The following is a 22,939-nucleotide window of genomic DNA, read 5'->3' on the forward strand; positions in this document are numbered from 1 at the left end:
AGGGTCTTTATTTCAAGATTTTAATAGCTATAGCTGTAATTACACACACAAACTTTGAGAAATACAGTGAAACTCAGATAACTCGCCCTCGGATATCTCGAGCACATGGTTAACTTGAACGGATTTGTTTGGTCCATTCCTACACAATGATAAATTGCTTTAGATAAATCGACCTTAACTTCGTTAACTCGAACGTTTTTTTTGCCCAACGGCTACCGAGACGGTTGTTATCGTTTTAAAATATCACTTTATTCCAAGACATAGAGATAAGCAACAACTTTTAGTAGTTCTTAGGCATCATTATTACCTCTATCGGCAAAATATTTTCGTTAACGACTTTTCTAAAGGTTTGCAAAAAGTCAAAATTTACCAATCATCCGCTAGGGGATAGCCCTCCGCAAGCAAGGAGAAACCAGGTAACCTTCGGATAAACTTTAAGAAAAATCGGCAAACTGGTTTTTGTTAAAACACTCAAAAGAAAAATATGTCTGTTTTTTCTGAGAGTTTCAACCGCGATCAGGTTTTACCTATTTTAATCTAAAAACGTCCTGGCAGTCTCATCACCTAAAACCTAAACAAACGAATCTCAAGTAATAAAAGGGAAATATTTATACTTTTGGATAAAAATTGTTAAAACATTACATGAGAGGTCTTTTAACTTGCAACAAGCAATTCATGCTTTTGATTTATATATAGTTTGTATATGTACTAATAAATACAATAATACATGCACCTGTGGCAGTGTTCTCATAACTTGAATGCTCTGATAACTCGAACACTTTCTCTCGGTCCCGTGAAGGTCGAGTTAGCCGAGTTTCACTGTATATATGTACATAGATAGAGTCAAGAGTAGTGCGCATACAATTAACTGCATAGAATGAGACTTCCAGGTGCTCTGGTTTTCTCTGCTCATCTGCGCTCGTTATATATGCTTTAAGCTCCGCCTTCTTCAAGCTCCGCTGGCCGTATGTATCTGACTATGCTTCAGTATATACATGTAAGTTATAATGTGTCTAGCTTTAGTCCAGCCTTGATAGCCGTGCTGACCTTGGTCCTTTGGTCAGAATTTACCTACTGATATTATAGTAACTATAGTAGTCAAATATACCTACTGATATTATAGTAACTAGTAGTCAAATATACCTACTGATATTATGGTAACTAGTAGTCGAATATACCCACTGATATTATAGTAACCGGTAGTCAAATATACCTACGGGGATTATGGTAACGAGTAGTCAAATATACCCACTGATATTATAGGAACCAGTAGTCAAATATACCTACCGATATTACGGTAACTATTAATCAAATATACCTAGTAATATTATGGTAACTATAGTAGTCAAATATGCCTGCTGATATTAGGGTGATTTACCTACTGATAAACATGAGGAGCCTGTTGGTCACCTGTGATAGTCGAAAAATGCTGCAGAAATTATTCCTGGCCATTTGGCAGCAAGTATGGGTCACATGATCAGATTACGACTAGACGATTAGACCAGGATGAAATGAAACTGTAAACTAGCGGGCATCTATATTTGATACGGGCTTTCCGGTAGAACCCAAAGTGTTTGTCATAAACTAGTGCGACGGGACGTTCTACATTGAGCCTTCTAATTCACGTGATAACATCACGTGTCAAAACAATAACCACAATGTTTGAGTACGTCATCGAAATAAAGAGATTCCAAACTACAGCATTTTCACGATAGCTGTGATTAACTGTTTTTAGCTTTTAAGAGCTTGTAATATTTTGCACCTACAACACAGCAGAGTAATACATGATGAACCTTTTGATACCAAATAACTGTAATGAGAATTTTGTTGCAAGTATATATAAACCTTTAATACGTTATTTTAATCTTGAAAATATTTGCAATTATTGGTAAAAAGACCATGTATTTGCAACAGCGATTATAAATTAGTACAGTAAGCAAAATCATCTGTAGAACAGGGCATTTACAAGGACATGAACTAGGATATGGCACAAACTACAGTAACACTCATTCAAGTCAATGATAATCAAATATAAACCAGAATTATGAAGAAGCCAAAGAGTAACTAACCAACTGTGGCGACTAACCTTCACAGAGACCTTGCAGGAGAGCAACTGCTTGTTGTTTGTACCATCCTTGAGGACTGCCAACCAATTTCGTGCTGCCTCAGCCAGGGTCCATCTGAGTCCACCTGCGCCATAACGTGCTATCGACAAGCTCCAAGGCTACAAATATGTTTAAGCTAAATGATGTGAAAGGATCAACTATAGAAGTCTAAGGAACTTCAGCAGGAGGCAGCAAAAATCTTTGAAACAAACAAGTTTACCAATTAAGTAACTCAGTAGTATGACCCGTGTTAAATTGAGTGACAAGTACAAACCTAAAGCAACATTGAATTCTAAGCAGAGGCAATCATATAAGCTTTGTTTAATTACAAGTGTCTCAAACAAAAAACAAGAACACTTCAATATCTATAAAATACCCAAGAATGAAGTTATATATTGCAGTTATGCCTGCTGACACCAGACAAATGCTAAAACTTGCCATTATTGTGCGTAGTCCTCAGCTGAAGCTACCGTGAAACCTCGAAATGAATGCCACCTCTATTTTAACGCTACCTCTATTTGAACGCCACCTCTATTTGGCCGCCACTATGAGAGAAGGGTTAAAAAATTGAGTGCCATGAAGTTCAATTAGTGGTTTTTACATTATATTTTAGTGTCAGACAACAGACTTAACTGATAAAGGTGTTTTTAAGAATATAAAGGACTACTACCCTGGCAGGTGGTAGCAACGTTAAAAATCGTCATGCGCAATAACTATTTACAAAATTATTTCAAAATGTGGAAAGGTGGTGGGTAAGCGCAAATGACAAGTCTGGCTTTTAAGTCAAATTTCCGAGTTCAATTCCAATGCAATGCATTTTTTTCCTAAACTCAGAGCGTGGCTTTGTACAGATTGACGAACATGGCTCTTATTGTAGTAAAGATCATTATTAGATCCCAAAATCAGATACAACAATATTAGCAGAAGATAAGATTTGAATATTAGTGATACTCTGCCCATAATTATCATTTTTACCACCACACATGATTGTTTACAAATTATAGTGTAGATAATGAAGAAATAACAAAAACAATGATATAGGTTGACTTCAGTTCCTGACTGCATAGCTCACTGTTTCAGTCAAAATGTGAAGCATGACTGAGGTCACAAAATACAAAAAGAATCACGAATTGAAGCTTGCAGATAGTCATTAGTGGCAGCCCCACAGTTGCTAGCGGTAGACTAACTTATACTATAATTAGTGAACAGTTAATCACAAGAAATCAACCGTTGCTAACGGTACAGCAGTTACTTATAAGAGCCATGTCTGCCTGCATGAAGCCACAATGGCAAAGGTGGAAGGGCAAGATTTCCTTACACCCGAATCGAACCCGGATATTCAGATTCAAGGCCAAGCACGTTACTACTGCACCACTTAACTACCTTTCCAAATCTCTTACTGTCAGGATACTAGTAATTACTAATAGTACACTAACATTTTGTATTCATAGATTAGCAGTTAGCAATACGGGATAGACCAATTATCGTTAACATGATAAAACTGCAGTTACTAGAAATGATCCGACAGTTGCTAGTAGCAAACCAATAACTACTAGTGGTAAACTAACATGCAATAATCAGACTGACAGTTACTACTACCAGAACAAAGATAACTATTATTGATGGATGGTTATTCAAAATAGATCAACAGTTAATAGCAAAATCTAACAGCTTTTAGCAATAGACCACCAGCTACTAATTACAGACATTAGTCTAGCATTTTATTAGGAGTTACTAGTAACACTCCTCAGCTGTTACCCATAGCAGATAATACTAGTAATAGTCTAACAGATATGTGTAGAAGGTCAGTGATTTCTGGTAGTAGACTTATAGTAGACAAGTGGTTACTAGTGATGAATAAACCAAAAGGTACTCATCGTGTTAATCATTGATGTTTTCATTGTGGTAAGGCAATTCATGCTATCAGGTGGGGCATCTACCAGACTCGTGCCACATTCAAACTGCTCTGCACTATCGCAGTTCAATACACAGTAATTTTGCAATGCATTGTAACGTTGAATGCACAGTAAAACTTTCCTGCTACTGTAATCGCACTCTTACTTGTACTCTTGGCCCTGCTAGGCTTAGAGGGTGTGCAGAATATGGCTGATGACATTATTTTAAGTGCTGCTAGTGTAGAAGAGCATGATGCTAGGTTGCGGTGCTCTCTTACAATGCCTCAAGGAGACAGGATTGACTTTTAACACTAGAAAGTGCAAGTTTAGAGTAGACTCTGTAAAGTTCTTAGGCTACACAATATCAGACCAAGGTGTTTCTGTTGACCCAGCTAAAGTGAAATCAGTTCTAGAGATTGCACCACCCAGAGACACCAGTGATTGTAGAAGTTTTATGGGTCTGGTAAATTTTGTGGGTCGTTTTATTCCAAATTTGGTTACAGTAGCTGAACCATTGCGTTGCTTGACTCACAAAAATGTAGAGTTCAAATAGGAAGAAGCGTAGAATGAAGCGTTTGAAAACAAACAGCTGATGAGTAAGTGTGAAACTCTAGCTCACTTTGACTATAGAGCCAGGATCAAAGTGATTGCAGACGCTAGTCCTGTGGGCCTGGATGCAATTCTATTGCAAGAGCAGGATGGTGTAGACCGAGATGTAGTTTATTTGCACACTACTTTGTCATGGATTGAGCACAAGTGTAGTCAGACAGAGCGTGAAGCTCTGGCTTTGGTCTGGGCTTGCGAACATTTTATGTTTCTGTAAGGCAATGAGTTTGAGCTCATCCCCGATCACAAGCCACTGGAAGTTTTTTAACAATTCTAGGTCTAAGCCTGTGCCAAGAATAGAGCGATGGATAACTGGTCAATTGCAGATTGGTCAATAGCTCCCGTTGCCCCTGTCATTAGCATTTGCGTTGACAGTCCACAAAGCCCAAGGAATTACGCTTGATAATGTTGAAGTGCTGCCACAATATGTTCAAGCCTGGACAATTGGCTGTAGCTATAGGGCGTGCTAGAACTGCACACGGGCTATTCATCAGGAACTTCCATCCTGAGCACATTGTACCCTCTGCAGAAAATTTGAGCCAGCTATCTAGCATGAGCTCTAAAGGCATAGTGAATGACTGTAAATGTTGCAACAAGGTCATCTCTTCTTCCACTTCATTGATCACTTATGACTCATTGGATGCGCTGGAAAAGTCTGACAGCTTGCTATCAAACAGCTCGAATGAGGAAATGGATGCAGTACCCGATGCCCGTCCTTCCAACCACAATTGTGCGCAGTTAATCTTGCATGAGGATTTATTTGCTGCCCCAGTCACTGAGGGACAGAAGATCTATAATGACAAAGTTAAAGCGCTATGTTTCGATTCTCGCTTAGGAAACACTTACATGCTTATAAAGCAAAAGCTGTCAGACTTGTGGCAACAATTTGTTGCAACAAAAACTAGTTCCCAGTTCACAGACTTTTTAGTTGCTAGCCATGCTTACTCAATCGGGGAGTTGCAAATAGAGTTAAAACATTGCAATGATATTTATCTTGACATTCTGGTTTGTCTGTTTAGAAAAACTCAAGAAAAGTTTATATGCGAACAACAACCAGGTAGGTAGTCCGCCTTCCACCTCTACAGAAACTGGCAAAGATCAACCTTGGGTAGCTTCTGGACAGGGTACTCTAAGGGGGCTCTAAGGAGGCTAGCTGGGCTCAACGCCGTACAAGCTGAAAGACACTTTCAACGAAAAATGAGAACTGACATCTTTCAAGGACGCGACGTCTCACAGCTTGATTCCATTTTGAACCACGAATACTCGAGGCTTAGTCGGTGGAAAGGATGGGCTTGTTGAGTTTATTCTTGAACTCGAAAGGTGCGGCTCAAATTACGCACTACCGCTAATGCCCCCTAATATGGGTCAGATGTGAGATGTTATTGCTGTAGCATACAAAACATTACAAGAAAATGAAATTTTGCTAGGCGTTTTTGTAATATTTACCATCAACTCGAAAACAACAATCCTGAAGTCATGCAGCAAATTTACAATAAGTTTCTAAAAAAATACATGCCTGTGGCTAATAATACGTTTCCGAAACGGCTAATGAAAGACTTGGAAGCAGAACGCAAGCAGGCTCTTTGTCCATCCATCACTGCTCGGCAAAAAAGTGACTATTTGCTATAAATAATAAATGTAATTAGTATAAGAATTCCAGTTTTATCGCCTTTCTACATGTTGTGTCTAGTATTAAATTGATAATAATTATGTTTATTATCATCATTTTTAGAAGAAAAAAGCTCTAGCTGTGAAAGCGCAATTGCAGAAGGAAGCAAAACACCTGTTCACCAAGATGACCATGTATGTGGCAAGTAATATAGACATGAAATATACTTGCTGATTGTTAATATCAAAATTACACTTTAATAAAACAGATATCAACTGCGTTAATAAATCTTATTGATTAAAAAACTTGTTAGAGACATCAAAAAACATTCGTTTCACCACTTTTAATGCAATCTAAATGGCAATCTACTACATAAACGGCAATCGTTGTCTATCTGTCTGTGTATGTGTCCGCCTTATGGAGTCCGTACTTTTCGAAATATTAGCCGCTACTAGGTATCTCGGGCGCATTAACGGGAATCTCCTGTTAGTAAATGCCTCTATACTTAACCTATTCATCGCTTTTACACAAAAATCACCTCTTCTCTGGTTAGTGGGCCTCTTTACTGTGCCCAATGACACTGGTGCGTTTGAAACAGCAAAGTTACTGCTGTGGTAAAAAGCACCGTCCTGAGTTCTATGGCCTATACAAAGGTGGTTATACAGCTATTCAAATGTACTAATCATTAAACAAATTAATGAATAGCAATTTACATGCGATTAATATTTACTGCCAACGTGTACCGAGGTCACGCGAACGTTGGTTTGTTGCGGTCACTGGAAAAAAACGCAGTTCTCACCTACTAAATTTCTACATAAAAAAGGTAAGTACTTCTTATTCAATGTTGTATTGTCTATGAATTGCCACATTTCCACTACAAAACCCTTTCACTTGCGTCCATGTACAAATTTAGCTATCGGCTTACTGCCAGCCATTTTGCCGATATTGCTTAATATGTATACAATATTTTTTCAACTTCAAACTCTATCTAGAACGTTTGTTTTGGTTATATATTTCATTTTGTCAACATGTTAAGATGTTAACAAGCACTGCTATACAAAAAATTCGTTGTATCTATACTTTGTGGATTGATAAAGCAATGTGAAGCTACAAAGCAAAATGATCCTCTACAATGTTCCTTATTCTTACAAAACCATTACTTTCATCGCCATCAGAGTTAGTGCTGCTATCGCTATTTTAATTATTTATGTAATCACAAAAATCTGAATCAGCTATAATGTCATCAACATAAGTAGTTATTTGTTTTCTAATTTGGACGCTTTTGATGAACTTACACAAAAATGTTAGTTTTTAAGTTCGAAATCCCCAAACAAAGATTAAAATATTAAACTTTTGGCTAATTTTATAGAGAAATCTTAGGACGACACTGTCACTACCATATAAGTCTTAAAGATCGTTGGTTAAGTTGTCAACGAATAATAAATTTCAGTTACTAGCATATGCTGGGAAAGTCGCAAAAATGTGTCTACGGCGGTCGACCATAGAAAACGCATATATGAGTCTACTTCGGTGAAAGGGTTGAAAACGTTATATTTGCCATTTTTTGTGATAGTAAACATGTTCGTTTCCTTCTGAGTTACTTTTGCTTTTTTTCCAGCTACGAGAACTATAGAACTACAGCTACTACAGAACTTGCATGGGTACTGTTCCTGCGTTTTACCTACTAAATTTCTACATCGAAAAGGTTAGTATGTTTTATTCAATGTTGTATTGCCTATGAATCGCCACACCTCAACTACTTAATAACGTTGGATTTGCCACTGTTTGTGATAGTTGGACAAGTTCATTTCCTTCAGCAGCTGAGTTACTAATTTTTTTCCAGCTACAAGTAGGCCTACTGTAACTTACTACTACAGAACTTGCACGAGTACTCCGAGGGTTGCGATAGGCGATGGTGAAAAGAAAGAAAGCAGCCGGTATTGACTTACTGTCACCCTACTTTAGCCATGACCAGCTGTACGCTGCCTGCTAAAAAGAAGGCACAAGCCGAAAACTGTTTGTTCATACACACGACAGAAAAACAACAGATGTTGTCTATCCCCAAGTGTTGCGTTGAACTAACATTGTGTTATTGTTATGTCATGCTATGTTCTTCATGTTCTGCTATACCACATGCAGCATTTTCTAACATATTTTTCAGTATATATACATGTAAATTTTCATGCATTTGTTATTCTTATTGTATCTCATAAAAAGGCTATCATATTGGCATTATGTTGTATTATTGTAAGGCGCTAATGCTGTATCTGCCTTGACATCATACTGTCTGTGCTGTTATACATATATATTTTATCGACACAACTTCATTACTGTTTGTATATACAATGTCAAAACACAGGCTATACACAAAAAAATGGTGAGCTATGATTAGTGTTTTAAGCATGTAGTCTCCATTCAATAAATGCTGGTGATAGCAAAGTATTTTGTATAATTTTTTGGAAGATGCAAAACTTTTCAATACTGCCAGTTTGAAGAACTTCAGTTTGCCTAGCAATGTCAATTTCATTATCAGTTCTCTGTACACAAATAGGGCAGTGCCGATTTGAGTGGTTTGAGACTGATGCATTGTAGACTAGCTGTAAAACATTTTTCAGATTTCCATTGTTCTCCCAACATTATTGACATATATGACTGCATATGTGTATGCATAGTGTGGTCGGGGCAAAGAATTTCAGTAGACTGCATATTTGGAGTTGTTTTACAGTATGAAAGACAACTCTCAATAAACCTCTTGCTGTACATGAATCTGTTCCCGTAGACAGGTAATGCAGCTAGCGGTTTGAGGCTGTGGCGTCACTCGGGGATGCGCGGAGACCCTTTTCACCCCGAGTGCACCGAAAGTATCAAGGCGCGGCTTTCCGGGTGAATGAGTTGGCGAGTGCGAGGCGATTGATTGTGAAGCGATTGAGTGCTAGGCGATTGATTGTGAGGTGATTGATTGCAAGTGTGAGGCGATTGGTTGCGAGTGCAAGGCGATTGGTTGCGAGTGCGAGGCAATCGATTGCCAGGCGGGTGCGGGCCGATTGATTGCGAGCGCGAAGCGATTGATTGCGAGGCGAGTGCAAGAGCATGATTGTCAACTGCGAGGCAAGTAAAGACTGGTCAGTCAAGGCGGGGGCTCGGCAGCAGAAGTGCGCGATCGTCAACTGTAAATATAGACGGGAATGGACGGATCCATGAATCTAGACACATGAATCTAGAATATTTACTAGATTTTACACACATCTAGCTGTAAAACACATTGCAGATTTCCGTTTTTCTCTCCAACATTATTGACATGTAATATGTGTATGCATATTCAGGGCAACAATTTCAGTAAACAATTTACATAATAATACATCAGGGCAACAATTTCAGTAGACTGCATATTTGGAGTTGTTATACAGTATGAAAGACAACTCTCAATAAACCTTATGCTGCGTGTGAATCTGTTCCTGTAGGCAGGTAATGCAGCTAGTGAAATAATAAATATACCTGCTAACTTGCGAATATGTAAAGTGTGCATAAATAACATAATAATAACACTTTCAGCAATGAAACTGTTTGCTCTGTCATTTTAGGAATAGTTGGCATTGTATATAATTATGTAAAACGGTCAAGGACACCGAAAGATGCAAAATGGCTGCATGCATGAAAGATGACGGTGCAGAGCAGCTGCAATGAATGCAGTGTGATGAATGCCAAGGGTGGTATCACAAGGCTTGTTTGAAGATTACCAATGCTGAATGGAAAGCAGCGACAACTGACCAGAATATGCCATGGAATTGTGACTCATGTTTGATTATCACAGATGATGAGCTGAGCGATTAGGTAATTATCCTATCATTATTTGTTGCGAAATGTTGCGTTTGTCAAAACCTTAACTGTATGTGCTCCACCTAGGACAGCTGAAATTGTTCCTCCATTTTATTTTTTCGATATGATTTTTTGTCCTATGGATATGCAGTTTAGATTTCCTCCATACGCCAGGATAGTAAGGTTTGTGTTGAAACCATTAAGAACACCTCGTTGTGATGAGAATAGGTTTTCAACAAGGTCCGCGTTTAACCGATGGAGATATACTACTGAAGATAAATCTTGAGTCATTCGTATCTTTACATATGAGAGCGTAGCTTTAATCTTTGAGGTTAAATCTTCAAAAGCTTGAGGGGATATAAAGGACGAATCTTTAGTTTTGTTCCAGCTGACAAACCATTGTAAAACATGTTTGTTTGATTGAAGTCTTGGGTCAACCATGCTTGTAATCAGAGAAATACTGGTATAGGTTTTTACCAACAACTGGTATAAGTTAAAAGTGCTATCGTTCTATTTAGATCGGAACTAGCAGCTGCATCTTTATATACCTATAAATAAATGGTGAAAGTAAGTAAAAAAATTAACATATTGATTTGCATTGCAGGTCTAATTACTACTGCTCTGACCAGTTATAGTAACGGCTAAAATGTTTGGGATATGCAGACAAATATGTGACAATTCACTTGTTTGGTTCTTTGAGCGTATTAATGTAATTGCATCATTTCTAATTTCTCATTCTTTTCTCTACCTTAAACATAAAAATTCAAAGGTCTTTTCAGTTCCTGAATTTTATTCAATTGTAGGCCTAGTCGCTATTAGTGTATGCTCACTAGGTATACTACTTGAGGATTGGAAGAAGCTGGCCAAGACTCGCACTTCCAGAGAAAGTGAATGTCCTTGCTCATCAGGTCATATGACACTTAAGAAAGATTTGTTAAATATTCATGTTCTCAGCAGTGTAAAAGCTTGCAGTGCAGGTATTTTTGTTTTAAGTGTTGATTTTTGTAACAATACACATTTTAACCAATTGGTTGATGTCACGTTTTAGACTCAGAGAATGAGTAGTAAAGCTACATGTATGTAACAATATGAGGCTTCATACTTAGAAAATTTTTAGCATTTTTTGAAATTTAAGTTTACTTAATTGAAACAATGGGTGCACTATTTCTTGAGTGAGGGTGTTTTGGCTACCTGAACAATGTTTTGCATAATAAATGATGCCTTTTACATTTATTGGAGATTAAAATAATCCTTTAATTTATATTATTTTGGTTCCTTCTAGTTTTAGGAATCTAATGTTACATACATTTACATTGCTTGAGTAGTAAACTCTAGAAATAATGAATCATAGTTAGCTAATTCAGTAACAGCTTTCCAACAATTTTTGACAACACATGTCTGTTATAGTATTCATCTATTGGCATAAATGAACTGATTTAACTCCAAAATAATAGATTATACTTACCTTCATCAGATATAACATCTCCTTATTCAAAACTTCAACCGCCAGACCATTTCGCATCAGTTCACTATTATCAGGATTAATATGTTGTGGAGAAAGCTTGTGGTAAACGCAAAGATTGTTAGTGCAATAATCCCAGTTGTAAGCATCTCTCCGATGTGACCAGAGAATGTGATTGGGCCCATGTCGAAGTAAGCGCATACCTCCATCTTTGCTCTTTAAAACGCTATCCCTGATCTTCTTAAATTCATGCTGTAAATTACATAAATGATTTCTCAGCATTTCTTTTCAATAATTGTAATGTTTCAAATTATTTTGGAGAGGTTATCATACCGTAATGTTTCAAATTATTTTGGTGGGGTCGTCATGCTGTAAAACAAAGAAAGCTTATTGGCTGCTGATATATAACAGCGGTCATTACTGATTATGTTTACATGTGTATCTTATTGCCTGAAAGTCCATGTATTTACTGTCTTACCATAGGATCCATCATCATAACAGTTGTTTGTTGAGATCAGTTATTGTGTACGAACACGTATCCACACCATAGTTCGGAAAGTGCATACGCAAGAATGATCGGTTGTTTGATGAGCCATCCAACAACGCAAAGTTGACCTAGAAAAGTATCAGTTGAGGGTTTGTAATGCGACTATATTAGACAAAGTAGATCATATAGCTTATAACAACAAAAATTCTTAAAGCACGACGACTAGTTTTTTTAGGCTGAATAATTGAAAAACAAAACCAGTTTATGCTCTTTTTGGTGGAAAATGAAGGATGAAGCCTTGATATCTTCACTTAGGGCCCAATCAAAAGATTTATAAATAAAGTGATGAAGAGAAAGTAAAATTAGCTCTGTCAAGATTTTGTGTGGTTAACTACTTTCCACCACTAGCTTCACAGTCATCATGTTTGTTTTTCTAAATGAGCATAACGATCAACTTTGGCTCACACCGAGCCTAAAACAGTGGCATTTTTCAGCACCATAAGATAATTTTATAACACATACGAACAACAGTCGCAATACCCAATGAGTGCGAGTATAAGAACTATTAAATATGTTTCAGAATCATATGACATAGCTGAACTTTTAATCTGATAAAATAATCATCTCATGCTATAAATCTGTTTTCTATGACATCGTTGCAAAAGTGTATCAACATAGTTTCATGCAAATGATTTGGTTACATTGTAAAAAATTCACTGTCAGTATAATAATCTATATATATAAATCTCAAAGTCTGTATGTTCACCTATAGCTGATTATAATCTATCAACATAAATCTGCTTTGCATTGGATTTCATCTCAGAACCTTGCACCATGTACTAGCAAGTCTTCAACATTTTATATCCACGTTCAAAATTATGATGGATAGCTGCTACAGCAAAAGTAATATTTTTTATACAAACCCTTCTATGTATCCTTTGTTATTATCAATTAAACATATTCATGAGTTTTATTTCGTTTTCTCAGTTCATATTAATTGTATAAGAATCAAATCATTTTTCGTTGTAACCATTGTAGCAAAACAAACTATCTAGCCATTACTTTCCAATTCTTTGACGTTCTTCGATGTCCACCTATAGCTGTATGTTCACCTATAGCCGTGTGTCCCCCTATAGCAGTGTGGCCACCTATAGCTGTATGTTCACCAATAGCTGTATGTCCACCTATAGCTGCATGTCCACCTATATCTGTATGTCCACCTATAGCTGTATGTCCACCTATAGATGTATGTCCACCTATATCTGTATGTCCACCTATAGCTGTATGTCTACCTATAGATGTATGTCCACCTATAGCTGTATGTTCACCTATAGCTGTATGTCCAGCTATAGCTGTATGTCCACCTATAGCTGATTATAATCTATCAACGTAAATGCGCTTTCCACTGGATTTCATCTCGGGACCTTGTATACTTGCATGTCTTCAGCAATGTATTTAATTCCGATACCTCACTTTTACATTTGTATCTTTGTTCAAGATTTTGATGGATTGCTGCTACAGCAAAAGTAATATTTTTTATACAAACACTTCTATGTACCCTTTGTTATTATCAATTCAACATATTCATGATTTTTATTTCGTTTTCTCAGTTCGTATTAATTGTACCAGTATCAAATCATTTTTTGTTGTAATCATTGTAGCAAAACAGACTATTTAGCCATTACTTTCCGATTCTTTGACGTTTAAACACCTTTACAGTTAATTTACTTTTTTTCTTAATTTATTTGAACTGCAGAAGCAGTTTTCTCAAGGTATAAAGTTAGAACGGTAAATGTTGTATATGTTAAATGAAAATATTTTTCTGTTAAAAGACTTTGTTATTACCACGAGCAACGCCAGACATTCATCTAGTATAAAAAGTAGTCACTTTTGAATCTGATGCATACAACCTTTGAGGTAGTTACCTTGAAGAATATTCTTGTTAATTGTCTAATGGCTTCCCAAACAATGATGAAAATCTCAGACGCAACAGCTTCCGTTGTTGCAAAGTAGGCAAATGGAAACCTAAACCCCTGATCACCGAGAAATACAAGCTGGAGAATATGCGTTGCTAATTTACGCCGAGTACCTGAAATGTAAATAATTTCAATACAATTTGCAAGAAATATGCTTAGCACAAGAGCCTTGTGTGGACAAGCTCATATATAGAATTCTCACTATCACTAGCCTGATGCCTACCGATAGGCTGTTGATGCAAATTATGTGCTGGTCCATAATCGGTGTAGCCTATAAGTGGTGCATCTGGTTGGCTCGACTGCAATTGGAGACTCTGCTGCAATGAGCATTCATATCCAATTTATTATTCAGGAACGCCATTTTAAATCAGTGTATCACAAATAATTGTTTAGGTGCTTTTTAATAACATATAGAAAACATATCTCCTAGAATGCAGCATGTGATATGCATTAGTTTGGTCCTACTGTAGAATGGATGGCAGGACAAGGTGCAGCTGAAGAATTTCATAAGACTTCCGGCTCGATAATAAAATCGATAGGCTGAATTGGGCTGAAATAAAAGCATAGAAATATATCAAAAGCTAAAATAGTTAGTTTTATTGAGAGTGCTTTCTTGCACAGTGGAGGGATCTCTGTACAAATGAATATAGGTCAATTTTTTTTGATAGCAAACATACCTCAGGAGAAATATACTATAGATCGATTTAAAGATTCATTTGTGAGCATGCCTTATTAGAAAACCAACTGTGAATAAAAGCAATTCATTTTTTCAGAATGAAAAGTATTAGTTGCAGTTGCGAAAATGTGACAAAAATGCTATTATGCATGCTTAAAGACCTTTTGCAATAGACATTGAAAGGGTTCATATTGAGTAGAGTGCCATTAAATTGAAAACCACATACACCAGCCATGACATCAGATAAATAAAAAGTATTCCAAAACTTAGCTCAATAAGTTTACATACAAAAATTTATTTGTGATAAAGTTCTTACCAAAAATTTTACTGTTGGGAGTGTCAACTACTAGCTACTTGAGCATTGGTACTGCAACTATTTGTAAACATGTAGGGAGTCATATTAAGAGCCTCTATATCTCTAACACATTGATCTACATGTCCAAGCTTGCAATCCACAATTAGTTCAAGTCTTTCCGTGTCCACGAAACATCTTATCGATAAGTATTTAATTTAGCAGGAATCCACATAAGAGAATAAAGTTTTTGTTAAGCATTCTTAAGTACTTGTCACTGCATCAACTATTTTTCTATTAGAATGATTAAATACAGAGAAAGATTTTGTAAAAACTTACCTATTCTTTTATCTGCGTGCTGTTTTGGAAGATTTAGAAAATTGATCAATAATATCTTGGAGGAGTTGCGTGAAGTTGTGATGAGTTTTAAGGTCTGGTGGAAAGTAACCTATAATTTTATCAATAACTATGGTCTGAGTAGATGGTCTGTCGTTAGTACATGAGTCAAATGATATATGACATATAATTTACTAAGTTTAACTGAAAAAAACCTCATCCTCAGATTTTAATGATTTTTCACTATGTTGTTGCCCATGTTGAAAAACGCTTAAATCCCAAATTTTGATCTTCTAGGGTCATTGGTTCGAGTGCTATGGAGATCTGAACTTTGACCATTTGTCGCCCCAGTTTGAGGGCATAGCACATCTAGCTGACTTTAGACTCATATAAATTCAAGAACACACAAGGTACAGGTCTAGATGTTTTTGTGTCCACACACAATTTCCATATTCACACAAACAAATAGGTTTAAAAAATTTTGGATGAATAATGTGGGAGATAACTTCGACCAAAAATGACCGAAAATACTATTTTAGCAACTATTCAAAAGCAATTATCACCCTTAACATATAATTTGATATTGTTTCTGTTAATATTTCTGAATTTCTCCAGGCCTCAGCTATCCAAAACTAGTCTTATCTTTTTTTGTAGATGCATCAGGTCAGCGTCTAGAAGCCATACAAGATGAACGTCTTTGTGGAAATACTGCAAAAGTAAAGGTCAAGGTCAACCTGTGGTTTTAACAAAGTCACACACTTTTCTAATGTTTTACACTAATTAACATATGGAAATTTCAAACTCATGGTGACATAAGTTGGCAAAGTTCTTGTAATTCTTGCATTGGGCACCAGATCCATCACTGAAATAATTCACATGAGTCACTTGAGGTAGGTTTTCTTTGATGAATCTGATGAGTGTTCTCTGGAATGTATGTATACATTCCAGAGAACGCTCTCTAGAATGTATACATACATTACAGAGAAAGCTCATCAGATTCATCAAAGAAAATCTACCTCAAGTGACTCATGTAAATTATTTCAGTGATGGATTTTGTGCCCAATGCAAGAATTACAAGAACTTTGCCAACTTATGTCACCATGAGCTTGATTTCAATCTTACAGCATCTTGGAGCTTTTTAGCCACCTCACATGAAAAAGGTCTGTGCGATGAAATTGCCGGGGTAGTCAAGAGACTGGCCACCTGTCACTCCAAGCAGCTAGTTAAGTCAGAAAAAGAAAGACTGCTCAGTGCTGAGCAACTGTACAAGTATGCTAGGGAAAACATTGCTAGGATGGAGGTGTTTTATGTACCCACTGAAGAAGTCGCAGAACAAGCAGCGATTTTGGAACCAAGGTTCAAAGCTGCACAATGAGTCATTGGTTGTCGGGACCAGCACTGATTCAAGCTATTCAGTAGAACAGCCATTGAAGTTTGCAAACTTTTACCACTGGTTGATGAAAAATTTATGCTACAAGGATACAAAACTGGGAAGACTGATGACTCACATGTTACCAGCGATACCTTAACACCTCAACCTGGATAATTTCTGGCCTGTATATATGATGGTTGGTGGTATATGGAGATGAAAATTGGCTCAACAAACAGTTTCACATAACCAAAGCAGAATGACATCTGCTGGGTACCACAAGAACATGTTCTTTTAGCTGTGGCGCGCCATCTACCACCAACTCAGGTAAAACATGCATTTGAAACTACAACAATGGATAAGATTGAGGAATGTACATTTGTAAGTTAAGAAAATATTTTAAAGCTCATTACAATCACAATCACAAACCACAAGCACACAGCAAATTTTAGCCTAATAGGATAATAATCAGCCAAGTTAAAGCTTGACAAGGGGAGATAACTTCATTTATTTGAGACTATTTATAAAGGTGTTTAGAGGGCATTTGGAACTCAATTTTAAGCACTTTTCAGTCTGAAACATACACTTTTGATTGATTTAATAAAATCTCCATACATTAAATGATGTAAAACATGAAAAGAATGTGTGACTTTGTTGAAACCACAGGTTGACCTTGACCTCTACTTTTGCAGTATTTCGACAAAGACGTTCATCTTGTATGGCTTCTAGACGCTGACCCTATGCATCTACAGAGAAGATGAGACTAGTTTTGAATAGCTGAGGCCTGGAGGAATTCAGAAATCTTAACAGAAACAATATCAAATTATATGTTAAGGGTGATAATTGCTTTTAAATAGTCGCAAAAATATCATCTTTGGCCATTTTTGGTCGAAGTTATCTCCCACAATTGTCATCCCAAAATTTTCTAACCTATATTTTTGTGTAAATATGGAAATTGTGTGTAGACACAAAAAATCTAAACCTTTAATTTGTATATTCTTGAATTTATATGAGTCTAAAGTCAGCTAGATGTGCTATGCCTGCAAACTCGGGCGACAAATGATCAAAGTTCAAATCCCCATAGCACCTGAACCGATGAACCCTAGAAGGTCAAAATTTGGGATTTAAGCATTTTTCAACATGGGCAACAACATATTAAAAAATCATCAAAATCTGAGACTATGAAGTTTCTTCAGTCACACTTGGTAAATTCTATGCCATATAGTCCTCATCAGTAAAAGTTAAATCGCAATCTGAATCACTGACAGTAGATTTCAAATCGCAGTCTGAGTCCTTGATGTCACTTGTCTCTGGATTGTTTGTAGCGCTTTGCACTTCCCTTGAATTTATGACCTGAGTATACTGACTAGCGAACTTCACTGCTGAGTAGCTGTGGTCCAACAAAAAGTGGTGTGGAAAAGTTGTGACACGATCATTACCTTTTCTAATCAAACCAGAGTCCAACAGGAAAAGGCCAACAGTCGATGGCAAAAGAGTGCAAGTTTGCACTTTTTTGCTATCGACTGTTGGCCTTTTCGTCATGCCAATAGATGGGAATACTTTATGCAGTACAATGCCAAACTGTCTCTTACTCAGTCCTGAACAATGACCTCCATAATGGTCATATGTAGAGCTGACAAGAACCTCTCTGTGCCTTAAAACATTTCCGAAAGCATAGCTTTCTTTGACCCTGGTAGAATTAAAAAATGACAGGAGTTAGACTATTGGTTCCAGATATACATGTACGTGTGATATATACGCGTGATATATACAGGCGATATACTCGTATATGCAATACCTCTATAAATCTCAGTGTTGCTCTTTCTGCAATTTTGTCTCTTTGTTTGTTAAACCCTGTGTCCAGTTATAACAATTAAATCTAGCAATGAAAAATACAGATACAAAATACAGATACACGGCACAAGATCTGATCTCGGAACCTCAACATCGAAAGCTAGGCCAACTTACCCATTGGACTACACTTGCAACTAAGCATAGCTATCGATAATAGTGAAAATATTCATTACATTGGTTAAAATACTCGCACTTAATGCTCCTGGCACTGTTGATTGTTACGCATAATATCACCATTGATAAGCTGGCCCCAAACGCGGGTATTGTTTTAGTAAATATTTTAGTAGAGATCTAGCTGTCCAGGCAAGTTACTCAAATTCATTAGGTAATTATTCTATTACCCGTGCAACGTCGGGCATTTGGCTAGTATACATATGTACAGGCCTGCCAACGCTCAGCATTGGGCGTGAGGAACACGCAATTGCCCCATGCCTCACGCATTACGCCCGTGTTACGCAATTGCCCCTTTTACCTAAGCAAACCTGTTTTTTTTGCCCCAATCTTCAAGTAGGGTGGCTTTTGTGAAGGGCTGAATAACTTCCTTGTTTTTGTTTTGTTTTTGCTTGAGTCTTCGTAGCTAGTCAACGATTTAACATTTCTCATTTAAATATGTTTGTATCAAGTTTTTTCATTGGCCACTGAGTAAAACATTATCTATGATTCGCAACTTGAGTCTTGAAGGAAAGTGGAAGTGCACATTGATTCTTCTCTCCTCGTGAGTGAGAGTGACAGTGAATCGAATTTCCTCACATCTCAATTCACAAGTTCCTTCTATGCTGGCAAGTTTTACTGACAATTTTATTTAAGCCAATGCAAGAAAAATGGTGAGGAAGTATATCAAATTCAAAGCTTCTGATAATAAAAAACTAACATCCTATACTGCGACTTCAAGAAGTGCAGATGCTACTGCAACAGCTACTACAACAGATGCAGATACAACTTCAACTTTAAGAATAATAACAACAAAGTCAAAAACAATCTCTACATCACCTACATCTTCATTTTGTGTTAATAAGTTGCTACATCCCATACTTCATTTGATCACATAACAGTTGATGTTTATAACTTTATTACTTACTCTTCTATTGCTCAGAGATAAGCTGATTCAGAGGATGAGAACAAGTGTGTATGCCATCTTCACTGATGGGTCCAGTGATAATGGCCTCAGAAAGTTGCTACCTATGACTATATCTGTGCTTGATGATTCCAGCCAGTTTTTTAACCAGTTCTTAGACATTCTTAGCAACGAGATTCCGCTACAGAACTGTGTAGCTATGGCGGTTGACAACACCAATGCTAATGTTGGAGACAAGAATAGCCTCATGTCAAAGCTCACAGGTGATAATCCTTTGATCTATACAAGCGGATGTATGTGCCACATGATACACAACTCTGCCTCTAAGAGAGCCATAAAATTCCAGCATTTTGTTTATAAATAACTATTCCTAAAATTTGCCATCAACAAAAAATGCCCTTTGCTGCCCATATGTCAAGACTTTTAAGCATTTGGACCACAAGCTGGAGCTGACTATTATCATGGTTGCAGAGAGGTTATTTAGTTAGCATTATTGCAGCTTTAGCTGTTTTCAAAAAATAGAAATAGCAATAAATGCTCTCCTTGACTCAGTAAGGCCATGCTAATGATCTGTTTTATACAGGAGATGAATTTCCATGTAGAGAGTTTCCTGTCCGACATCTGTTCACACTTTAATAACTCCACAATAAGAAAGCAAGCTTTAGCTGATTCCCGTGAGTTTGTTGAGATCGAGTATAGTGCCCCGATTCTACATGTAAAGACCAGATGGTTATCACTAGGGCAAACTTTATTTGACCTCAAAATCAGAAAAATTGACCTTATTGTTTTGGGAAATTGACTTTATTGACTTTAAATTTAAAACATAGTTTTCTAATTAATTAACAAATCAAGCTGTCCAAGTGTAGTTTGAAAACGTAACATTAATACATGTAGCTACATATTGGATGCATTGCATGCTGCTGGTAAGAACTTTTGCGTTGACTGGTTTGGCTGTTCCACTTGTTTCTTGTGCTTGGCAGTTTTCTGATGACTTTCCACAAAAAATCGTTTAGGAGATTTTACTACACAACTGCAAAGTTTACAATACAGATCATTGCCTGGTGTCTTGGTAAACTTGGTAGGAAACTCTCTTACAATCTGAAGAACCTTACCATGAGTTGATTGCTTAGCTTTTGGCATCTTTGCTAGTGTAAAACTGACTGCATACTATTCATTAGTCATATAATTGGGCATGCTATAAATACAACCAGTGGCTTGAGCAGATTTCATCATGCCATGCTGACTCATCCTATACAAGCGAGAATAAACCAAGAGTAAAAAACCTACCAAATTTTCATTAGGAAAGGGAAATACCCAAATACCTTAATAAAGGAAATTCTGAATTCCTAGTATGCATAAAGAGTGAAAATTGACCCAAAACTATAAAAATCGGCCTCAAACATAAAAGTTGACATGAAAGATAAAAAATGACAATTTATTGACTTTATAACTTGGCTATTAATGTACCTAGGTGCTCATAGGTGATATTTTTGTGTTTTAAAGTGATCCCAACCTGTAAAAAAATTGGACTTTATTGACAAAAGTTTGCCCTAGTTATCACTAAACACAGTTGAAGACCTCAACGGAAGAACGATCAATGTCACATTTTCTTAAACTACTAGGTTCAATTTCCATTAGATAGTTTTGGCCACAAATTTTCGTCTCTGTGACACACTTTCAGCAAAAAATAATTCAGGCCATGGAATATCCCTACTTAAAATAAACTAGCTCTTTGTAAATCTGATCAATGTCCGAGTTTTTAAACTTTAAAATGGCTATATCTCGTGTTTGAGCAAATGTGACATTGATCGTTCTTCTGTTGAGGTCTTCAGTTATAGACGCTGAGACAATACAATGCACTGGTCAGCTACTTTGCCTCAACTGGTATGCAAAAAGCAACATTACAAGAACCAAACTCAACAATTTTACATGTATAATTAAGCAATCAATACAGCAGGCCTTTTAATCCACATTAATTGTATTATATATAATTTAGACACAAGGATTCTCTGGCTTAAAAGATTAAAAAATTGCAAAATCTGTCTGTATGATACATGTTGACATGGATTTACACAATAGCCATGAAAACCTTCTATCAACCTAATTCATGTAATTTATCAAAGTTATTTGTTCTAATCTGGTTTACAGATTTTCAAGATGCTACTACTAAGAGAATTAAGAGAGCCCTTCAAGACCCTATGACGGAAGTTTGGTTAATGGTCTTACACTCCTTGACATCTATATTATGCAAAACCAACAGAGAACTTCAAGCCAACCAACCCAGGATTCACCACCTTCTTATAGAGACTGTAGAGATTTGGTGCTTACTTGTTTAGGAAGGGCTTATAATATCACGAATTTAGATGCATTAGAGCTAGTTGGTTTGGATTTGGACAATCTAATTCCCCTACCAGGTAACTTATGTCAGATAGATAGCTTGACTTTAAATTGTAGTATATGTATATTTAGTATATACATACAGTATATGTTTCAATATGTAGTATACAGTTTCCTTTGAAGCAAAATGTTTGTCTTGCATTACGACACATATTTATTGGAGCTCTGCATTCAAATAGCCTTCTCCAAGCATGTCATGACTTCACTTTTTATACTCAGATTCTACTCTTGGTATTGGAATGACCACTAAGCAACTCTCAAGGCAACTCATATCCTCTGGTGAAGTCAGATAAAGGGCTGCAGCTAAGTTTTATGGAAGCATCAGAGTTTACATAGACATGCAGTCATTAGTTACCTGCTCACACACCTGCCACTCGATGATGCCTTTTTAAGATGTCTCAAATGGGTAGACCCGGAAGAAATACACTCCGCGGATGCCGTCATGGAATGCAAAACAAGGTAATGTCACCACCTATAATCGCTTCAGTAAATTGGTCATCCTTCAAATTCTGATGGTGAGTTTTTTGTAAATTTTAGGTATAGAAAGATCTTCAATTATACTGATGAGCAACTTGATGTTCTCCAAGATGATGTGCTGTTATTCCCACCAAGAAAAGATAGTATTATTGCTGATCAATGTGCTCCTGTTGCCTATTACAAAGAGGTAGAGCACATTGAACAAGATACGTTCCAACTTTTCAGCCAGCTTGCCTTGTCAATGTGCCTTATACCTCATTCTAATACGGTTGCAGAAAGGATCTTTAGTTTAATAGGGCCAGCACTGACAGATCAAAGGAAATCCATGAAAAAAGACACCACGCTCAACAACATTATGATTGTTAAGTGTGCCAATCTTCCAGTGGATTTCAGTCCATCGGAAACATTATTCAGAAAGGCAAAGGCAGCCACTCGCCATACTTTGCTGAAATAATTTATTGTACTAATGATACTACTATACTCATAATCTGTATTACTATCTCAGCT

Source organism: Watersipora subatra, chromosome 11, assembly GCF_963576615.1.
Source record: "Watersipora subatra chromosome 11, tzWatSuba1.1, whole genome shotgun sequence".
NCBI classification, from domain to species: domain Eukaryota; kingdom Metazoa; phylum Bryozoa; class Gymnolaemata; order Cheilostomatida; family Watersiporidae; genus Watersipora; species Watersipora subatra.